Source organism: Bombus terrestris, chromosome 2 (assembly GCF_910591885.1).
Source record: "Bombus terrestris chromosome 2, iyBomTerr1.2, whole genome shotgun sequence".
Taxonomy (NCBI): domain Eukaryota; kingdom Metazoa; phylum Arthropoda; class Insecta; order Hymenoptera; family Apidae; genus Bombus; species Bombus terrestris.
Window position 1 is genome coordinate 7,979,844 of NC_063270.1, and position 23,678 is coordinate 8,003,521.

Genomic DNA, 23,678 nt, shown 5'->3' on the forward strand with positions numbered 1-23,678 from the left:
TGGCGGGAAGCGGGCCGTCATCGGTAGGGTGCAGGCGCGAGAAAATCGCGGTGCCAGGTATCGCGTTACTAATTCAGCAACCCCTGAAATACACCCATTCATCGGCGCACACCAGGTACGCGGATGTATACAGGAGAAACCGAGGCCTCCTACTCGGATCTCTATTCTATCTCATCGTCGTCAGCCATGGGGTTCTGGAAACAGAACGACCCAGTGTGCAACCGAGATTCACGAAAAAAAAAAACAAAAAAGGAAGAAAAGGAAAGAGGGTTCGCCGTAACGTCGATCGGCGAGACGAAGTCGGACGTAACTGCGAACCAACGAAAAGAGTGCGACGCGAGATGTTGAGAGAAAGAAAAGCGGGAAAGGACCAAGAGGGAAAGGAATGAGGGAAAGCCTGGAGTGTGGAATGAGAAGGAAAAACGGGTCTGTGTCTCTCTATGTATATGTATACGTATATACACGTATATATATATATATATATACATACACATACACGTATAAAGCGGGAGAACGAATCGTGTAACTGTGTAGATAGAGACGAAAGGATGAATAGAAGAGCGGAGCGAGAAGCACGCGAGCCAAGGAGAAAGACAGAGCCGCCCGCAAACTAGAAAGAAGAGAGTGGAACGAGGAACGGGAATCGTCAGAGATAACAATGCGAGCAACAGAGAACCGAACCGGAAGCAGAGTCAATGACTGGAGCTACGCGAGTCAGTCCTTTCGAGGTGACAAGAAAACATACGCGTAGATTAGACGCTTCTGGATCACCGTGATCCCGTACAAGTTTGATCCGATCAGTCGTGAGAATGGAACGGAGATTATTTGAAGTTTGGAAATTTCGGATAAAACACAGATGGTTTCAACTGCAATCGCAATTGCTGCTCATACGATATTTGGAGGAAAATTGCAAGAGAGAATCTTGCAGTTATAAAATTCTAGCTTTGCAACACTTAATCCATGAAACTTTTCGATCTGTTAATTCGTAAAACAAATTGTGTAATTAAAAACATAGGTAACTACTATTAAAAATGCTTCTATTATTGATATAACCGAATATAATTAAAAGGTCGAATCGTATTACGCGATTCAGCGACAAAACGAAAGTTCTGTTTTCTTTATTTTGCTCCGTAAGACGGAAAAATGAGCAACGATAACATCAAGTACGTGTAAAGAGTAAAAAATTAAGCAAAAGATAGTGAGGTAACCAAAGGTTTGATAAAAATGGAGAAAGTTTCGGTAAAAGCAGAATTAAGTTGATTTCGAAAGGAATTTCGCGCGTAGCTCGACGTATTGGTAAAACCTTCCGTCATGAATGAAATCGTTGACAGGAGGTCGTATCGAGACGCGGATCAATTTTCTTCTTCGGCGAGAAAATCCACGATCGAGCGTGCGACCGTTTCTATGGAGAGAAAAAATGCCGTGCGAATTATGCAGCGAGCGGATGCGAACGCAAAAAGGATATACCGTGCTGTGAAAACGAGAAGACCATCGAGTGATCTATGCGATTTTAACGATATCGCGATTCTTTAATAATCGATGACTTTATGCGTAAACGGTAAACGGGGGAAGAGAACGCGTTCTCTGTTCGATGAAATATTTTGTTCTTGCCTGAAACGAATGAAAATGAAAATAAGTGCACGGCATCGTTATTTGCACCGTTCAGAGTAACCTTCGGTAACATCAAAGCTCGTATTTCACCGATAATATCACCGGCAAGCGATCTTTCGACGATCCGTTTCGTGTACAACAACGAAACGCTGCTACACGTGCGTTGCGATGACTATCGTTTTATTGCGCGTCAGTTTTTCAGCGAGTACGCGTTTTTTTCTGGATCGATGGCCGTCGATCGAACAGAAGCTAGCGCGGCTGTATCCCGAGTATTCTGCTTCCCACACTTGACTCGCACGACCCCACATTAACTTCATTCGTAACTCGTTCGAAGCCGAGATGCGAGACTGATGCATGTCCGACAAATACAGAAGAAGAGGAGGACGCTGCAGCTAACCATGCCGGAGTGTATTACGAGAATCGATCGGCTTCCTTCTTGTTCTTGTTCTTCTCCTTCGTCCCCATCCTGTTCTTCGACCCAGCGCGGTGGTAGTTACTTCTTCTAACCGACGCGACGTCTCCTGAATGAATGCTGCTTCTCCTCGTCGGAACTTTTTGTCCCGTTTGTTTTCTCTTAGTCGTCGATGCTTTGTGCAAATTTTTCCTTCGATCGCAGAGTATACCATCCAATTCTCCAAGAGGAATCGCGAAGAACTGCGGTTAATTAATTCCATGGGTCATATTCGTTGCTCGAATAGCCATTTCTATTTCACGCCCATGTCTTCGCTTTTGCCGTTTCGTACAGCATTATGCTTATGGTACAGCTTATGGTCGTGATAGAAGGAAGGAACTATTATCGAGATTTTCGATTTCCTATTTACTAACGCGTTCGTATTTATTAAAAACTTTTGTAAGAGCGAAGTGGCCATCGTTTTTTTGCGGCTTCGATCGTTCCGTCCCTGTGAAAATCTGCTAACGCGAACGTTCTTCTCGCTTTGGTAGAACTTTGGAAACGTCAGTTCTTTCTACGACTTGTGAACGGCACGAGACTCGAATTTTCTGAGCCTTTAACCCCGTAATGCGAAAAGCTCTGGTTTCCTTATTCCTTTGATCTTCAGCCAGCAACTTACCTAACCCGTGGATCCAGCTCGAACATTTACATCAATAATCTCTGGCGACCGATAGTTTCGACTCCGAATTCAATTTATAAAAGAGATCTCGTCGAAGGATCCCGGGTATCGCGACGACCGATGGAAGAAACAGTTAAGGAAATCCGAGGAAAACCTATTCCTTTGTACTGTTTCTATTTAAATTTCAGTGAAAAATTAGGAAACTCCGTAAAGACTTGTACTATTTTCGTAGATTAGACTCTGACGAGATAGCCAATAATTAACGTTCCTCGTTATAATTACGACTATTATTTAAGTTTAATAACATTCTTTGCACGATTGACTTGGTCATTACGTTATGTTAAACGTTATAATATTATGAATCTCATAGAATTATAATTATTTGAAATTGACGAGGTACACTTTAAACGAGTATCGGAATCCTTAAAAACGTATCTTCTTCGGAACTACTCCAGACCTGCGTCTTTTTATTAATTAAATTAGATAGAAGATTAACCATTTTATGCACGTCAAACTCGAGGAGAGACGGAGCACTTCTAATTCTATCTCACGCTACTTGTTCTTTTAAATCAAAATTTACAGCGGCTTTACTCTTGTCTGCTGCAAAGCTTCGTCGTTCGAGCTTCGTATTTGAAAATCCTCGATTGCGTCTGTGACAACGTGTATATAATATAAAATTCCATTTATCTAATGCCTAAATATACAAAAGAAGAGCACGGGAAATACCCTAACAAAGACACGATTTATTTGATCCGCGTTCGATACGTGGGTAATTGGTTCTGTCGATAGAATTCGGGAGGAATCTGGTGGATATAACAAAACTACTCCGTCTTTGTGTTCGCGGTTCGTATTCGTCGAGAGTTCACATATCCACAGGTGTGAAATTACCTGCTTTCGACGCGCTCCTCCTTTTTTCTCCGACTGCGATTTCACAGTTGGGCTGTGGGTATGGGCGTTTGTGCGTGTCCTGCACGGTTGTACGTAATCATGACGGATAAAATCCACGGATTCGGCTCACCGTTGCTGCCTGTTAACTCGTGAGAATGTACCGAAGAATAAAAACTGGCAGGATACAGATGTAGACGAGAGACGCGAGGAGAACCAAGTTGTTTCTTGTCTTTCGTTCGACGAATCCGCCTACGTTTCATTGGCCACGCAGCTGGTCCGCACGTCCCTGTTTAAAGTTCTGCGCACATACCGGAACAAACCGCATCGTTTCATGTTACACGAAATATACGAGTTAATTACATGCGTTGGATATTTCATCGTAATGAATTTGCCGGTGGTCCGTTGTAATTATCCTCTCTTCTCGATAACATTCTTGGAACTAATGAAAAGTAAGTACGGCGTTCACCCTTATACGAATATCGATTTTGAACTTTCGTAGCAAGATGTAGCTAATCTGAGAGTCATCGATCGAATTTTAATTTCCAATCGATAAAGTCGATTATACGTTTAGATCGTTGACAATTGAGATCCTACAAATTTTCAAGTCTCATTCTGATTTTGAAAGCTGCATTCATTTGTAGCAAAGAGAATTAGGCAGGCTGCAATAATGATTTCCTTTTCGGTAATCGCGATATTTTCTCAAAATTCTCGAACGTTCTGTTCGACTGAGTTTAAATTGCATCTTGCGACGCAAGTCCTAAAATTTTTTGGCCAGCTGGGTGCCTTCTAGATTTTGTGCCGGCAATTTTTTCACGGTTGATCGATCGGTTTCTCGCTGTCAATTGTTTTGTATAAACGGTACGTGGTACTCGTAGACACAATAAATCATCGGTTAAAGATTGTTTTACGTAAAAAGCAAAGAGAGTGGCCTACTGCAAATTTGAAATACTTGGAACGAGGTGACTTACGTTCTTCGAATCGACATTTATACAGAATACTAGAAAACATTTTTAAAGCTTATAGCTTTTACCAAACGGAGTAAAAAGTACTCAATCAACGTAGATTCTAAAATCGATACCTTTGTCGTGCCGCCATTTCCGATTTTTCAAATTTCATACTAATCATTCTCAGAAAATAACGCGATTCTATTATTAAATTTCTTTTATAAGATCAACAACTTTTACCGCTCGCAGTGAGCGCTATAAGTCTTTCAAATTGCAGATCCTTACTTTTCTACACCGTATAAATTACAAACAATCCAAGGGACCAATAATATCGAAATTATTCGACGATTCGTCGTTCTTCGTTACTTTTAGTCATTCGTTATCTTCGAACCCGACAAACTCTCATCTTACGAAGTGCTTCCAATAGTTTCACCGTTTGTCTAACAAATTCGCTTCTTCGTCGAGTAGAGCTACACTGTTGGCAGAGAAACGCGATTACAAAGAAGCGATCGGCTCGCTACGATGCATTTACGCTGCGTTCCGTCATTGAAAGAAACCACAAAAATGAAAAGTTCGTAGCTAGCAAGCAGAGCCGTCCGGCAGAAGATTCCCTGACATCGCAGTAAGGCGTAAGGAGAGAATGGAAACACTGCGGAGGAAGAAGCAGGGCGAGCCGTACGGTTAAATTGTTATGACATAATTAGGGGAGATCTGAGTAGCGTCGGCGGTGGTGGTGGTGGTGGTATTGGACGATGACGGAGTCGAAGACGAGGGAAGCGAAAGAAGGATCGCTAAAAGTCGAACTCGGAATCGAATGAACCTGCCGGCGCAACCATTCATTCTTCGCTCGGCCGTGGTACCATTTGACCAGTTCATTCAGAGATTTAAGACTTTTCTCAGAGCTCGGCCCCCTGGCTTTGTTTCGTTGTCCGTTTCTTTTTCATCTGTGGATCACCACCACTCTTGTTCTCGTCTCGTTCTCTCTTTCGCCACGTTCTGTTCAAGATGCAGTTACGCTATCCGGCGTCACGTGAGCGCAATTTTCTGCGCCGATGACGGGTCGTGCAGATCGAGCTACGAACGCTTCGAACTTATCCGCATCGCGTTTTACAATCTAGCTGCGAGTTCTCGGAACGCGGTCCGTCTCTTGTCCATTGTAAATCCATCTGGAAGCCCGGCGTTCATATTTTATTTCCAGTTGTCCTCCGCTAACCCTCCGCCGGGGTTAAACGAGGTGAACGTGTCGCCGTGCCACCGCGTAATGGAAATTGAGAGCAAGAGTTAATGACCGTTAACGCGAAGCAAAATGGAGGTTGTATCGACGTTTTCTTTTTCTTTTTTTTTTTTTCGCCACGAAGCGTAACCTCGAGTCGAAAGCGTTGGATATTTATCTGAATCGATAGAAAGCGTAAGACTTTGCGATTATTTATGGTGTTTTCACATAGATGTTTGATATTGCATTCTCCAGGCTAAATACTGACGACCTTACGATACGTAATGGTACAGGTCTGATAAAGAGCTTACTATAAGAGAAGAGAGTATAATTTACCTATATGTCAAACATAAAATCTTGCGGATTTTTAAATTATTAAAATAATACTTGATCGAATATTTCACGGTAATTCTTTCTCTGATATAGATATGTGCTTTACAGAGTTAAAACGCGAATGTTTTCGTTCTTCGGAATGTGAAAGGTAAGTGATTTTAATTTTTTACGAAAGTGAAAACTTTCCGTGCAAAGAACTTTCTGCAGATAAAAAGCTAAAATGAATTTCATATAAAAAGGAATTATAAGCAGGCGTACGCTGCGGACAGAAAGTTTAGAAGTAATACGACGCTTAAAGGATGAACCGCGAAAGATATGCATAGTGCTTCTGCTTTCAATAGTAAATTGTAATTTATCGATCATTCTACGTGCTATGCAATTAAATTAGCAAAATGTAGGAAAATTGTTTCTTCGGATATTAAAATTATAGAAATGAAAAATCATCGAGAATACGTTAGGATATATTACGAATATTCCTTTTGTGCATGGGATTCAGTTTACCGAAGTAGTATCGAATATCATAAAGATACTAGAATATATATTATTCAGTGGATGTTGAATTAAAGATTGTATTAATAACATAGTAATGTTAAATGTATCGACCAATTTTGATACCAGAACGGTACCTACCTTTAAGCAGTTCATTTAGTTCAGAATCCTTGAAAGTTGTAGAAATTTTAAACTGACCACTTGCCGGATTTAAACCTCATCAAATATTCGTGAAGTGAATTAGAGCATCGAGCGCGGAGACTCGATGTATTCAAATAAGGGCCAATTATTTCCATTTATTTTAAAAAAATAAATGTAATCGTATTCCAAATGACCTGATTAATCGATCGATCGAGTCTGTATATTTCATACTGTATTACTATTCTTTATACAAGGAGCATAGTATCTCAGGTAAGATGCTGACGCGGTTGTAAATTAATCGAATACACCGATAGCACTGTACATGAATACGTTAAAATAACGTACAGGATTCAAAAGTGCTGGAAAGAAATTCGACAAGGTGATATATCAAACAGTAACAGAGATTCGATTCGCTCGGTACCACACAGTATTCTTCGACGCAGTATTCGATGAAAGAAGTGACTCGCGTAACGGTTACTAAATCCCTCGATGACTCGTAATATGTTCAACGATGCTGTCACTGTACTTATACGACTGCTAACGCGGACTTCTTTCTCTCTCTTCTCTATTATCTCTTTATCTCTATTACCTGATACGTAAATAAATACGAATTCGATATAAAAATGAACGTGAAAACGAGTTTCCATCCGTTGACTAGCAATCGAATCTAATTGAAACGATAGTGCTCGACATAATGGGACTTAAACAGTTTTCTCGCTAGTCACGGTCGAAGAGGTCTTGCCATCTACTCCTCGTGAAATTAAACACACGTTCTCACACGAGTATGACGAATTAAGATCCATACGTGATAATCGTTCGTAAGGTCTTTTGCCCCGTCACTGATTTCATCTTGAGAAGAGCCTTGCGTCGCTCGTAAAATAGCTTACGCGATACACAATGTGAAAGTCCCTTGCTTTCTTTTCTTCTCAATTTCAGAATGTTGCTAACGAGTCGTATTCCTGTGAGGATAGAATCGATACACCGTACAAACTCTGGAAACGTTTTAAACGATAGTTTACAGATGTTTCGCTCTGTTTTTCACTTACGACTAGACCATGTATCGTTACGCGTTAACAGAAACTGAAGAGAAATCTAAAGTGCAAAAACTTCTGACAAACAAACAATGTTGGATAATTAGATATTAAGAGTAGAAATACTCTATGATACGGGTCGTGCAGATCACGCGTCGTCAATCGTAAATACGAGAAGAAACAGGAAATTTCGGTTCGCATGTCAGAGAAAGAAATGTTAAATGTTAAAAGCAACAACGTATCGCGTTACACGTTCAAGCACTACTTGAGCGATTTTATTGGAGTTGAATCGTATTCGCGGTTTAATTTGAAGGCAATCTTCCGGGAATAGCCAATTATGTATTCCGTTAATTACCGAAAGTTTCGGCTTAACAATCGATTCAGTTTTTCCTCGATTTAGCTCGTATCCAACGGCGCTTGAAAGTTCAGCGGACTTTTTCACTTCGTTCCCTATAGCATACGCTGCCTCTACCCTTCGCAAATGGGAATCAACACCATACGAAAGTCAGTTTCGAGGGTAGAACGCCTAACCGGGAAAGTCAGCGTTTTCAGCGTCGACGGAAGAGCCCGCCAACAGTGCGGTACTTTGTTAACTTACACGCTGCCTAAGCTCTGCCATCGCTCAGCTATCTGTAGGGACCTTTGGCATGTAATCACATCGTGAACAGCATTGTACGACAAATCGAATCAGATCCAAGAAGGGAGAGGAAGAGCGAAAGAGAGAGAGAATACTTCTTGGCCGGAGAGGGTTGCTCGATGAATGGATAGAAGAGGAGGAATGAGAGTGGGATGAAAAAGACGCACCGATAGAACGGAGAGAGATCTTCGGAACAGACAGAGTCAGCTCTGTTTATTGTATCTATACCGATAGATCAAGCTTTCTGAATGAAAAATGTAATAAAAAGGATCACAGCTACGGACTAATTATACTACCTGGATGCATAGATATAAAATGTCCTCCTTTTTTGTTCGTTTCTTTTTAAGTGAAATTTTATAGATGTAAATTCTATATCAGAGAAACGATAAAACGATGTCGTGAAAAATATGACGAGGGGATGGTGGGTAAATGGGTAAATGTGTGTGGCAAATGCAATGGTGGAACGTTCGAGTGGTTATTAAGTTTTCGAGAAAGAATATTTCATGTCCTTTATTTATAGAATGGCCCGAGGAATCGATTCATGCGAAAGAACTCGTACAATTCCCTTGAAAAAGGAAATTTAATTGCACTTGTGAAAAAGGATCGCTTCGCAAATTGACAAAGCTCGTTAATCATTCTGTTAATGTATATTCGTAATACAGCTCGCATACATATGTGTCATACGGACTACGAATCGCGATACCAGCGAAGTGAGGAAGATCTTCTAGCACGAGATGAATTAAAATGTCAGAATAACTTTCGCGATATTTGTTCCTTGGAAAACGGGCATTTGAAAGTTGATCTAATTCGCGCGTATTTTGCTGATGGGGATATCTCCGTGATGCATGTGGCTATAAACCGCCACTATGACAGATTCTGTACACAATGCAATGTTACAAGGTGTTTACTATCAGGATTGTCGCACGTATTACTGGTATTAACTATCAGTTTCTACCGAACCAGCGAAATAACACGATATAGCAACGAGGAGTACCTACACAGATATGCATCTTACATTGGAAACGTGTAATGGAAATGCATCTACTGCAACGTGTTATTATCTTATCGTGAACAATATCCTAATCCTTTCCATCCTAAGAGAAGGCTCTCAATGGATACGATTCTTTCCTGCATGAAAGTCATTACACGAATCAAGGAATTCGTGATTCGATATTTTCTGCGTAATATTAGAACTATACCGCGGGCAGCGCAATCTCGCAGAACCTAAAAGTTTCTGATTTCTATCTTTTCCTTCGATATCAATCAAATACTATTCATTTATGTACAGTTTATTGTCACCCGTTACGTTTATTATTTTTACTCTGACATCTTGAGAACCAGCCGATAGATATGTATCGACAGTGAATAAACTTTGATACTACGTTATGTCACGATAATAAAATTTGCTTTGTAATCAAATTTATTACATCGGGTATCGATCAGAAGGACACGCGAACTCGATCGACTTTCAAATATCTTTTTTGAAAAACGAAGCTCCGCAGTATAGAATGTCATTCTACCGTTTCAACTTATTTTCAGCCGTAGAATCTCTCTCGTTCCATTATGGTTCACGATGCGCATCTCGGTCTGAAAGCTCCGAAAATATCCATCTAATTGTTTATCAAATAAAAATTATTAATCAAATACCAAAATTATTTATCAAATAAATCTATAAATTACAACTAAGAAAATATTCAAGATAACTTGTTATAAAGAATGCAGCACGTTTCTATTAGAGGCAACAATAAGATCTATAATAAGCGAGCCTAACGCAAACCCATTAATAGAAACTTGCGACCTGGCAAATAAGTAGAATCATTATCTATTCCTGAGATGGTGAAGAATACGTTTATTCGTTTTTATCGGAACACGATTACTATACAACGTATGTACGTATGTAGAACCGTTAGGAAGAGTCCATATATATAGTAAGAATTTATTTTATGGTTCCTTTTAACAGAAACCTAAAATACCTTCAAATATTACAAGCGTTCTTTCCCAAGTATATTCAGATTGTTATAGATATCGCTTCGATCTTAATGTTCTACGCACTTACGCGCTATCGCTCAAAGGTATATTAGAGATATTTGTTTATCGCTGGATTTACAAAAATTTACCTTTGCTACTAATTCACCAAAATATCGAAATACGTACGCGCGATAGTGTATGTACACGTCCTGATATACATCCAGAGACTGTGGAATCGGAATACGTGCATACATTGAAACACCTCCGTGGGGGTCTTTATCGCTGTAATTCGTTTAAAAGGAACTACACGGGCGGGCCGTGAATGCCCTCTTAAGTCATGCTACGCGAGCGAATGTGGTTACCTGTGCGCGTCTGTACGATACTCACACGCCGCCGAGTATAATTGTACGTCTCACGAGCGTTTCGTGACGCGGTTAAATACATTTTTCGGGCCGGATGATCGATGAAGCCCGATAAGCGTGTTCAATTAGCGTAGCGCCTTTGTACACGAGGGCGACTCACCGAATTTATTTATCACGATGATGCACCGTCGATCGGAACAGTTACACGAATGTTTGATATGTCTGTTTAGCGATTATCCACCGCATTGTCCCTTATTCTTTTCTTCTTCCCTTTCCCATCCTCAATCATCTCATTGTTCCTTCGTGGACCGACGAAACCGAACGCACTAACGATCGAGCAACTACCACGATTAAATTAACACACGTGACGTTACTCGCGTGATGCGTCACCGATCACCCTTCAAAGTCGTAAATTCGATTCGGTCGACGTGTAACTTACAGTTGGAGGATTTTTATTTGACTCGTCCGCCGCTGGATTTCATTTGCTCTCTTTCTGGTTAACGGATCGCAACGGAAGTTGCCGCGGTCGACGAAGAAAAACTTTCCTCGAATTTTCCCCTCGAAAATAAATATTCGGCTGCCCGTCTGATTTATTCCGTTGCAGAATGCGTACGGACTTCCAACGAAAACAGGCCGGCGTTAACCCACTTTCCCGAGTTTCTGGCCAGCTCTATCGAAGTAAAACGAAAATTCCTGTCTCCTGTGTAACGCTCGTTATCTATTAAAAAAGAAATTTTACGAGATTCGGTCGATCGGTTACCTGTGTACAAGGTTTTTTAATATTTCCCACTTATTATATCGTTGTATATTATATTCAGCGGATAATTTTTTATCATAGACAGTTATACGACTGAATCGTAACGTGATGTTTGGATACATCCATGCGTATAAATAGTCTGATTTAATTGGATAAAACGATGTTCATTTAAAGAGAACTGTATCCGTCTGCTCCATCTGAACATTTAGCCTTAAATCGTTTGTCTAGCATTTCAAACGTTTTCTTATAGATGTTGGAATCGCTGCGGCCGTTAGAACGTTGTTCAACGACAGTTACGAGACTTTTTTCGAAAACGCGGATTGAATTGTCTTGGGCCATAGAGCCGCAAATAGCGCCTGATCAGTCGTTAATCGCTATAGACAACGGGTATTATTAACCGTGATCGGTAATCGGTGCGTTGGCGCGACCTGTATCGCGAAGGCAACGGCTCGTGAAGTTAGACATGCTTCGGTAGCAGGTAAACGCATATACCGCCGATGTTCCCTCGATTCTCGTCGTTGTTTCTTCGTGTTCAGGAGATATTTATGTATATCTTTCCGAGATGGACGAAGACGGAGGATTGGAAGCTCGATTTCCGTTGCTGATGCGTTAAATTACAGTTTAAACTACGAAACAGCTGATGGCGAGGCTGCCGATAGTCGAGGCTTCGAGATGAAATTCGTGACCTCCCTTTCTCCCCATTCAGCGCACATAGTTTTTCAGTCGATTCGTTTGACGAAGCGCGGGCAACAGTGGCAGATGCTCGGAAGTATTTCACGTTTAACTCGATTCATTTTTCTTCCCTCTCTTGCAGCGAAACTTGCGCCGCGAAACGTTTATTTTAATTATTGTTCCAAACGAAGGAACTTTTCGAATTATTGTTCTGGAATTGTTGCTCCTCCCTGCCATTCGCTTTTTTACGGCCAAACTGGACATCGAGTAAATCGTTTCTGTTCCAAGCGTTGCTCTTCTAGGTTTACCTAGCAGATTTCACCGCGCTCGAACGGTCACGAATTTTTTTTTCCACCGTACCTACACGCCGTGTCATACCTTTTGATACGGTGAAACGAGAATCGTGAATTAAGAGAGTTTCTCGCCGCACGAAGTTTTGCTCGTTTGCGGACAGATACCTATCTCGATTTAATATCGCGTGTTTACATCTGAATATTCATGTTTCGCGCGAGATTAAATTTCAACGAATTGAAACGTATAATTTTGTCGATTTTCAGATCGTCGGTTAGTAAGTGCGAAACGTACACGTACATAGTTTTTATAGAAGAATCTGTGGATATTTTTAGAAACAACGCAGAGGTGTATCGTTTAAACGAAAAGTATTAAAACCACCAGCAGGATGGTACAACTACAAACAGACATCTTTGCCGGTAACCGCAGAGAAGCATTGCTTCCGTATTAATCCGCTACTTTGATCATAAAATTTACATTCACGTACCTCGAGCTTCTTCCGTATGCGCCACGCCATCGTGAAATTTCCCTTCCTTTTCGTCCTGGCTGGCCCCGAATCCACCAGATCCGACACATCTTACAACCCTTTTCCTTACTTAAATCCAAATAAAGGTTGAGATTCTTGAGTCTTCTCTTCCCTGTCCTCCCCTCGCGATCCAACGTAGGCGGCGCGGCGTTTTACGAACCCCTCCGGATCAGAACTACATTCCTGTCTCTGTTCGTCGCATTTGCTTTATAGCCCTTTTCTTCTTCCTCCTCTGTTCTTCCTTGCTCTTACTCACTCTCTCTCTCTCTCTCTTGCTTTATCCCTCTCCTCGTCTTACACCACTGCCCACCTTCTTCCGCCGTTCCAACTTCTCTCCCTTTCTCACTTACACACTTTCTCTCTTTCTTTCTTTACGCTAACCTTCTCCCGGTCTATCCATCTTTCTTCGACTTTCGACCGGCTTTCATCCTTTTCCGTCTTTCTCCATCTTTCCATCCCTGTCCCGCTACCGCTTGCTCGCTCTCCGGTAACGAGAGGAGAAACACCCTCGCTACTTTTAATCGACCCGCGCTTTCTTCTGCTTATACATACCTAGCCAACCCAGCCCCCACCCCATACTCATCTCCATTCTCCTCGTTCCACCTTCGAGCACTCCCAACCCCCTCGCTTCTTACGTCTCATCTTTACCACCAACATCGTATATAAGTACCTAAGGGCGTTGTCTTTGGTCTTTCGCGTATTTTGCGCTCCGCTCACTACGAAATACGCGAGGGTAGTTCCAGGATTAAATGCGAAATGAAGGCCGCCGGGAAAGATGTTGAGACGTTTCCGAAGGACGGGTGCTCGACTTTACCGTCCTCGTTCTTGTCCATAGAGTCCACTCTTTTCCCCGAGCTTCTGCATAATTTGTATAGGAGAAAAAATAAACGACGAAACAGGACATCGATGATCATAAATTTTCGTCGATACTTTAATAGATAGACGTCTGACTATGATGGCATAGAGTATCGAAATTAGAAGAGACAGCAACCGATAACGTCGATATTCTTTACAAGCAAGTAGTACGAATTATCCGGTCTGAACGTTATTCCTTCCGAGTCACGCGATTTCCTATCCAGCAACGTATAGCTTTCGAATAGAACAGTCAGAACTTGCAGCCGGCAGAGAACGAGTAAAATTACAGTAGCGATCGAAGTAATGAAAATTTCTAACCAGCGAGTCCGCCGAACGACTTTCAATCCCGACGATCCGCCTCGATCCGTATACGCGAACCTAACGCGGAGGACAATGAAACGCTTTGTTCCCTGACTGTGCAGACGAAGAGGCGCAAACTCCTTTCTTACGTTCCGCTTCTGCCGGTATCCAAGAAAACACGACGATTCCAATAAACAAAGATCGAGTGCAGGTGCAGGATGGCAGATGCAAGCATCTCGACGCGTATGTAGAGATAGTTTCGCGGTTTATGGCCGATTACCATGGCGGTCGTAACGTCTCGTATGTACATAGATACGTATGCACGTAAAGTACATACACATGTATATGTATATATACACACATATATACACATGTAAGACGAATGTACGATGTATACTGGAATAGAACCGCGGATCTCCGTGTATCCGTACATCGTGCAACTCGCGACTTGCGTGCGTGTGCGTCCGTTTCTCGTGCGGCCCTCCTGTAAGAGAGTCGGTAGAGATACATCACCTTGCACACAGGCCGTACACTTCAAATACACTGCGAGTCAGTCAGTTAACTCCGAGTCAGACCTTTCACTTCGTGGTCCAGAGAGCACGGCATGGTGCACGATGGTTCCCACAAGTGGGAGCCTTCGCTGTCCGATGCTACAGTTTGTTCCTTGTTTCCAAGGAGCATGGGGAGATGGGAATCGGGCAGGAGTCCATGGACATCCATGGTCCCTGATCGGTGGACTTACGGTTCTTTCTTTCTTTTCTTTTTCCTTTCTTTCTTTTTCTTGACATAGACATTCGCACGACCGCTCAATCGTGAATCACAGCGAGACAGTTTAACGTAATATTTTCTTGTTAACAACGGAAAATTTCTCATCGTTTAAGCAATGTTTCAAACGACCCGACACAGATAAGAGTGTTCTAAAAAATTGCTCGCTTTAAATCGCATTTTAATTGTAAGCATGCCAGTTGCGGTTAAAATTCGACGTATTCACGTGCGATTAGCGCTTAACCGTAACGAATTTTTCTGCTAGCTTCCTTATTTTCTCCTTTCCAAGAAGCAGACTCGACGTTACGTTTCTGCTAACTGGAATGTCGATAGTCGAACACGTTATATGGGTCGAGATACGTTCCTAGTATCGACGTACATCGATTTCTTATGCACACGCTGTTATTTATCGATACGTAACGAGCTTGTGGAATGTAACTCCCAAAATGCTATTTGCACGAATAAAAATCGTACGACGATTGGCTGTATGAAACGAACGAAAGAAGCGCATTCCGATCGATTATTAGTTTCGTAATTCAGTCTATGAGTAAAATACGATTGCCTTTCGTTGCGTACTGCGCGGGCGAATATTTTAATGGAATTTAATATTTCAATTGTTCGTCGATGTTCCCGATGTAATTATCGAATAAACGGAATAAAGGCGTTTCTTCTACTTTGTTTTTATATCCAATCAAGCAGGAGTACGCCAATGCATGTTTATATCGAAGATAGATTTTATTGTTGCGTTTGTGGTTATTTCGATATTCCTTCCAATAGTGGTTACGTGTAATAAACGATAATTAAAAAAAAAGAATCGTTTGAAGTTATTACCTTTGATGAAAAATTCCAGCGTCCATTATACGATGGAATGTATTAGACATAGTAAGAAAGAATAATTATTGCTCTGTTCTTCGATGAACTCGCGTACTCACGACAAACATTTTCGTCTACTAATTAGCAAAATTAAATCATCTTGTCAATTTTTAATTTAGGAAGCTGACAATAAAACGTGATATTTATCTTTCAGACACGAAAGTCCGTATTTCCTTGGTTGGTTTACTAAAACCAATATCTTAACTTAAAATACGTTTCCATTTACATTTTAACGTATTACGTAATGTTTCGTAGGAAATCGACTTAATAGACTTTCGAAAGAAAACGAAAATAGTGTGCCTTCTTATATCGTTCTTTACGAGCAGCACGGATATCCCAATGAAAGTATCTGTTTCTATGGACTTTGGCGAGGCACTTTTTCTCTGACGGCAAACGAAGGCGTGAAAATCCTGATCAAAATCCAACGAACGTCCGTGTCAAAGAAGAATCAAGAATAGAGGACGACGACCGCGTCATCGGTCCGGTAAAGAACAAACATCCACCGATACTTTATACTTACACGACTTTATGAGCAATCAGCTGGTGCTGCCCAGCGTAAATTGTTTGTTCCTCAAACCCATTTAGCTCCATTCCGTGAAATTCTACTCGAATAATCACAGCTTCAGTGCCTACCAATTACGTTTTTGCGAGCAACGCCGTATACGCGTTGTTGCTCGTTTCAAAGAAGCCTATGCTCCGGATGTGAATACAATACTGTTCGTGCTCCAATTCGTCGAAGCTCGCTGCCTAACGTTCCGTGGCTGTACGTATGGTATCTTAGACGTTCGCTCCTCTCCGAATGACTCGACGTTATCTCGTCGGTATGTTATTGGTACACCGCGTATCGTTGTAGTTTCATCATCTACCGAAGAAGCATGTACTAAGAAATCGTTCTTTCGGACAGTCAGAATGTCTTTTGCACACAATCATCGATGCGGACTCTATATCAACCGGAGATAAATTATAATCCTACGGAACGATCCAGTGTGTTGCACGTTTCAAGTTTGAAAAGTAATTTTCGGTTTACAGTTTTAAAGCTTATCTCGTACCTATTATGATTGTATCGCGTGTTAATTTAAACGCTCTTTCGACACTGTACAATACCAGACTACAGAGCAAAATAAGAAATATAACAATCGTGCAAGTATCTACTGTATTTCATTACTCGGATTGATACTGATATTATCGAGTATCAAAGATATCGGTAAATTTGATTTTTGAAAAATATTAAAAAAATTGAATGTACGGTAAGTAGAATAAGCAAATAACGACGAAATACAACAGGAAAATATAATAGATCGATAAATGCGATTCGGATAGAAATATATCGAGTTAACTTTCTAGAAGCGAAAAGTCGTTTTATGAATGTAACCTTGCGAGAACAAATTCAGGGCAAAAAAGATTTAGAATTGCAGGGCTTCGAACATTTTTGCTCTAATGTTCCCACCATTTAGCTAATAACAACGTCGATAATCACCGACAATAATAATCACGCTCTCGGCACTTTCGTACACGCGTTTCAGTAAATCATTATATCATCGAATCGCAACGCACTTATCACACACACGACGTACATGCGAAAGGAAAAGCGGCGGTAGAAAAATACCTGTTGGCCAGAGAAATACGTGGCCGAGGAAAAGGGGAAGGTACAAGCTTGGCGAAAGAGTAGGCAGAAGGCAGATGGTGGGGAGGAGGAATGGGGAAGCGAAGAGGTGCCAGAGAGGAGAGAGAGGAGAGTCGAGAAAAGAGGAGCTGTCGCGCATTGAAGTCTCCGAAACGGCAGGGTGCTCTCGCCAAGAGTAACACGAACGAACGAAGTAGAGTTGAAACAGCGTATGTGGGGAGGAGACGATGCCTCTCACGGCGGAGGAGGCACAAGGGGGAAAGAAAAGAGGTGGTACGAAGCAGAGCGGAGCGAAGCAGATCGGAGCAAAGTCGAGGCATCGAGCCATTGACCCGTGGAATGAGGGGGTAAGCTCTGGGTACACCAAGAGTCCGTGTAGGATATAGAACGCTAACACGTACATGATCTGTACGTAAGTGTCCATATAAGATGCATAAATACGTATGTAATGGACATGTACCGGTGTTGAAATTACGGTACGGATAGATCGAGAACGATTAAGAAATACGTGACGGGCGTTGTGTTTGTTCGCTCTCATAACGCTTGTGTCTGCACCGCCGAACCGTGTGTGCTGCTTGATTTAGTTACATTCGCTATGTTGCCTTTGACTCGAGCTCCGATCGGTAAACGGGCACTATTCGACGCGCTCTCGAGAATACGCACCGTCCCACGTGTTACCGATAGCTACGGGCTATTCGCCAAGCTACGCGAAACAATCGAGTTCTTACACAATCCGTGTGAAATTATTCCCAGGTTATCGATATTCGCCTTTAAGTAGCCATCGTATGTCGAAATTGATACAAAATTAATTGTATTTTTATGCATATCTCTTAAACTATTCGGACGGTGATCAGCGTTAAGCATATTTCTAATATAACAACAAACAAACTCTTAAAGAATAAGTAGCAGCCTTGTTGTCTAAGCTAAATTTCATGTCGATCGTTCAACAATACTGTCAACTACGATAACAGGTATTTCAACTAAAAAATACTAAAGCATCACAATAGCCGCTTGTCTGAACAAGGATGAAGCTGTGAATATAAATGAAGCATAAATAATTAAATTTGTATAGGAGGTCGTTTAATCGGGAACTAATTAAAATTATGTTCCAATAAATGAAGTTGTAATCGCAAAAATGGCTATATTGCGATAACAAAAATGTCACCAGTGATATACAGTCTTAACGAATAAAGATGCGTATTGAATTTTCCGCAGAATTACGAGACGGTGTGAAAATTAACGCCATTTCGACGAAAAAAGGTACGTAAGAATGAACTGACAAGAAAGTCGTCGAAATTAAGTTCTCGATATAGGTATCCTTCCTTGTGTCAGGAAACGAGTAGATCGAGAGCGATTAAGAAAGCCGTGACGGTGCATTGTGTTTTCTTGCTCTCACGAGACCGCGTGTGCTCGGTTTATGCTGTTCGAGCCTACATCGTTCTTGCGGATCGGTGGTTGAAGAAGGCGCACGTGTGCGTTGCACGTGTGTAGACGTACGAACGTGGATGGTGGCGGCGAGGCTGCTGTGGTACCGATCTTCGTGGCCGCCCAGGGTCATGCCCTACCCTCTCGCGCTACACAATAATCTTCTTCCTCGTCGTGTGTGCTCTGGTATCTCTACAGCGCAGACGACTCCATAGTCGCTTCGTTTTTCTCCCCGCGAGCCTCTGCCCTTTCGCAAAGGTCCCGTGATCGGCGTTGCGGCCGTACGCTTGTCCTTCTATCGTTTCTCTTCTTCTCTGCCCTGTCCTTATCTTCCCCACCTGCTCTTTTCCCGCTCGTCTGTCCAATATGTGCAACTCTTTCTGTTTTCTTTTTCTTTTCCCTTTTCTTTTTTTTTCCTTTTCGGTTACACTCGTTCTCCTTTCTCGAGAGAATGAAACGGATTTATACAAGGAGATGTAATGTTCGCTACCTGAGACGACAAGCTGGTAACGTTCCAATAATTTTTTCACATGCAAATTAGATCGTGTTTGGACAATTTTATTTCTGTTTCATAGGTAAGAAGCTTTACGTAGCAACTTTATGATTCCGGTGATAATGCATGCCAAGATTTGCAACACGGCTTTATAAATAACTTGGCGCATGTTGCGGTCTCTCCTTTTGCAAATCTCGTTCGATCGACATTGCGGCGGCGCACTGGCCCTCTTTTCATCCTTTCCATTTGCTTCGTTTCTTTCTTTTCTCGTCCTTCTTGTTTTACAGCCTTGTCGGGATTTTTTGTCCGCGCGGGCAATTTTGTTCGGCAATTCGAACTGTACGTGAGGACGCAATCAGTGGTAAGACGAGTGGCTCGATTCTCTGAGTACTACATATATCAATGTGTTAATTTTACTTTCGTTCTTTTCTTCCGTTTGTGTCTCGTGTATGTTGATCTAACAACAGCGGTATGTTTCCTTTCGTATTCTGAATATAGACTGTAACGTATCTGATTTTACTTATCAGTAACGATCGTAGTTACGTGAGCGTCATCTCGAGCTACGACTCTATGTAAATATTTGAACGTGTATACGGCGAACAATAATTGTAATAAATTGTGATCAAATTGATCTTTGATTCTTAATTTACTGTTATTTAAAATGTTATGCTCATATTAGGATAATATCTTAGTTTGCTTTCGCCTTCTGTAAACAAATCGTTTATTTATATATTTGTAATAGGATGTACTCGACCCTATTTCCGTTAAGAGTGAAATTTCTAATTCTTACTGTAGCATCTCAGTGGGTTCCTTGAACTATCAAAGTGAATAAACATAAAGTCATTCTTTCACAATGCAGAGTACGCGTATGTCTGCATATCCGATCGAATGGAACGAGAAAGACGCATTCTTCTACTTCTTGTCGAGTTCTCGTTATAGCGGAGATTCTTTGTTACAATAAGAAGCACGGCTGCTTGTACATAGTACGTCTTTGCTTCATAAATTTTCTTCGTACGATTTTGTTCCCCCCCCCCCCCCTATAGAAATAAAAATACTTAACAGGCGAAAACCGTCTACTTACAAATTTTTCTTTACTTTAATAAGTTTGCGACAGCAACATACAGCAACAACCGCATCTTTCGACATTTTCGTTTTGTATTGTTACAAATATCTTACAACTTTTGTTTATAACATTGCAATACTTAAACAAATTCTTTGATCTTTGTACTCGTGTTAATTTTTCTCCTTTATGTATAATCTATTTTCTGTTCTTCGCTTCTTTCTTCGCGCTTTATCCTCGTGTCGTACTTTACTTACAATGAAATAGCTTGCAGACAGTAACAGTCGGTATTATGACTTACGCTTTCTTCAGCAAGGCGCCCCCATTGATCAAGTAGTTCATTAGCAGAATAGTACCGCCTATAACTTACACATTGAAGCTATATCTTTACGTTAAATCTTAACCTTTCGGTATACCTGCAAGTCCATATTACACCAGGATAAATCAACAGGATAAACGAAGAAGGTACGACGAGCATCGTGTAAAAATATGGCTATACTTTATACAGCAACGAGCTTCATTATGCGGCAATTCCGAATTTCAAATCATACGTACAACGACGCCAAAGTTGTCGAGAAAGTAAATTGAAAGAAATACGGACGTAGGGACGATCGTTTCACCGGTCGCGTGAAATGGAACGACGCGCGCGGCTTCCCGAGCAGCAAAAGGGAAGATAGAAAGCCGAGACACCCGTAGGAGCTCGCCGATTAACTCTGAGGTCTCAAACGAAAAGCAGTTAGGTCGTCACGCGTTGCGGTTTTGCAGATTCGCCGGCGTTGTCGCGGAAATTGAGCGGATTCAAGCTTGAACCCATGATGGAACGGAGTTGACAGAGCAAAGGATAGAGTAGAGGATATCGCCGTGACGGGAAAGAAGGGAGAAGAAGAGGTGAAGAGAAAGAAGAGGAGAAAGAAGGAAAAACAAGTAAACGGAAAGACAGATAGCTACGGTGAAACGGGGATGGCAGGAAGAGAAAAGAGAGTCGAGGGTGGTAAATGGAGGAGAAAGGAGCAACTCGATGGAGCAAAGGAAGAAAGAAGAGGCAGCAAACGGCAGAAGCTTCAACAACCGTCGGTGAAGCGAAAGGAGACACGACGGGCGCCAGCCCAAGAGACACACAGGTGGGCGTGGCGCCTATCCCTACGCGGCGCACCGGGTCGCCACGATATGAAATTATATACGTTGGCTAAGGGTATATTCGTCTTTGTTCCTTTCCCTTTTCTTTTCCCGCCGTCTCGTTTCGTCGTTCGTCCCAGCAGCTCCCTGCGTCCGCATTTGCTTGCAGTCGTATCCCGGTTGCAGTCGCAAAGCCAAGCAAGAGTGCGGCCGCGAGCACAATACGAATAAATAAGAAAAACCTTGTGCGCGCTTGTTCCGTCACGAGCTGTGGTCGACAGGACGGACGCCGCCGTCTCATCTCGCGGCGGCCAATCAGCCTCGTAATCACTGAGCTCTCTGAACGTTCGTTGTTGCCGGTGACTTAGGTTCTACCTACTGGCTTAACGCGCCGCGCCGCGGCGACGACAACGACGACGGTGGCGGCTCGATGGTCCCTTCTTCCTTCAACTCCTCTGCCATCCTCTCCTCTCCTCTCCTCTCTTCTTTCGTCGTTTATCCTGCACGACTTTACTCCGATCTCCGATCTACCGGGGTTAGCTTGCGTACCTATCTAGTACCTAACTCAGCCTCTTACGTACTCACGTGCCCGTTCGTTACCCTCCGCTGCTACTCACAACCGAGCTTCACCCTCTTTCCATGTCCAACGAGTAGGGAACGAAAGGAATACTTTATACTTCTCCGTTGTAGCTTCTTCGGCAAACACGGATCGACACAAGGACCACGAGTTTATAACGATTTCTTTCAACGACTTTATGTTTGAAATTTTAACGGTTTCAATCGAGTATGCGTGCCTCTCAAAAAAATTATGGTTCTCCAAACTACACTCGCACGTACGTATCCGGTAGAACGAGATAAAAATGCTTGTTCGATACGAATGTAAATTCCTTTTATCCAAACTCCATTTACTCGAACAGAGTAGAATCAAATTAAAAATAGACGAGCGAACTGTTCCACGGTTCGTGAAATTCAATTTTTTAATTTTAATTCCTGATATAAGAGGAAAGACGAATTCGATATCGACGGTATAATTCTAGTGTGTAAACTGGCGCTAATGTAACCCGACAAAAGAGAGGACAACTCGGGCAATAAGTCGACAACTTGTATGTCACGGTTGTCCTTCTCAAACAACGAGAAACAACTTTCGAAGAAAATGAAAATCCAATGTTCGAAGGGAGGGCCGAGAATCGAATCAGCAAAAATTGCAGATAATCGAACGCTGGAGCTTTTACGATTTTTCAGTAGATCGTAGATTCGACGAAATAAAAGTTTAACCAGCTCTGGAAGATGAACAGTTTGTACGTTTAAGAATTATGAAATGTTTCGTCGCCTTGTTTACATTTGGTATTTGAAAAATTTCAGCATTTTTCGCCATTAAAAAGAACTTCATTTATACAGAAACGAATTCCGTGAGAAGCTTCTTGCGTATGTAGATTCTTGATTACTGCGAAAGCTTGCCGTAGAAAGTATTAATTATATAGTCGGCATCGTCACGGTAGACGTAACCATTTCACATCCTTAGTAGCGAGTTTTCATACGAGCAAGCATTGCTTCATGCTTGGTATGCCATACAATCTCGAAGAGGAAGGTGACAATTAAGGCACTGCGCCTTCTGTCTGTCTGTTTCTCTGCTACAAATGTTCAGCGCGTCCCCAATTAGCGGTGTTACCTTTTGAAAGGTGCACCTATTGTACCGTATGCATGTGACACAGGAAGAATACGAGTGTGCACGCTGATAGCAGTGGGTGGGTACGAAGGAACAGGAAAAAAACAATAGACGAAGACGTTCGTTCCAGGTGTAATCTGTATGTGGAGGTAGCCCAACCCTTGCTTTACGAACCGAAGCACACCTGCTAAATAGTTTGAAACACAATCTCGATGCTCGACCGTGTGCGCAAATTTGCAGCTGCATTCAACCGGGTTGGATCTATCTTTTGCTTAGATAGATGCAAAAAATTTCCTTTCTATCAACCACTTCCATTTGTTTCCGTCTTCGTCTCCTCGGATGACAGATGACATTTTCTATTATCGACTTACGATCGAGTTTCTCATGGAATAGATAATTTATTCTGTTTGCGAAAATACAATAGCGAGATATAGTTCATATTCGACGAATCCCGTGTTACGGAGATTGGTGTCTGCGTAGAACCGCAGATGGACTGATATTGAAATGGAATCACGCCCTCGACAGATCGGACTACGTTCCATCTCCAGGATCTTGCACGCTTCAAGAT

The 23,678-nt window shown here is 41.9% G+C and overlaps 1 long non-coding RNA gene across 2 annotated transcripts in view; it reads right to left on the reverse strand.

Annotated features, from left to right (window-relative positions):
* LOC125387183 overlaps positions 1-23,678 on the reverse strand; it is a 53,429-nt gene that overhangs the window by 18,628 nt on the left and 11,123 nt on the right. Inside the window, exon 1 of one of the 2 annotated variants that reach the window (XR_007227743.1) lies at positions 12,895-15,448. The exons of the other annotated variant lie outside the window; for it this stretch is intronic. This is a non-coding gene — a long non-coding RNA (uncharacterized LOC125387183). Of the gene's footprint in view, positions 1-12,894; positions 15,449-23,678 lie in introns of those variants that run through there. 2 annotated transcript variants of the gene reach the window in all.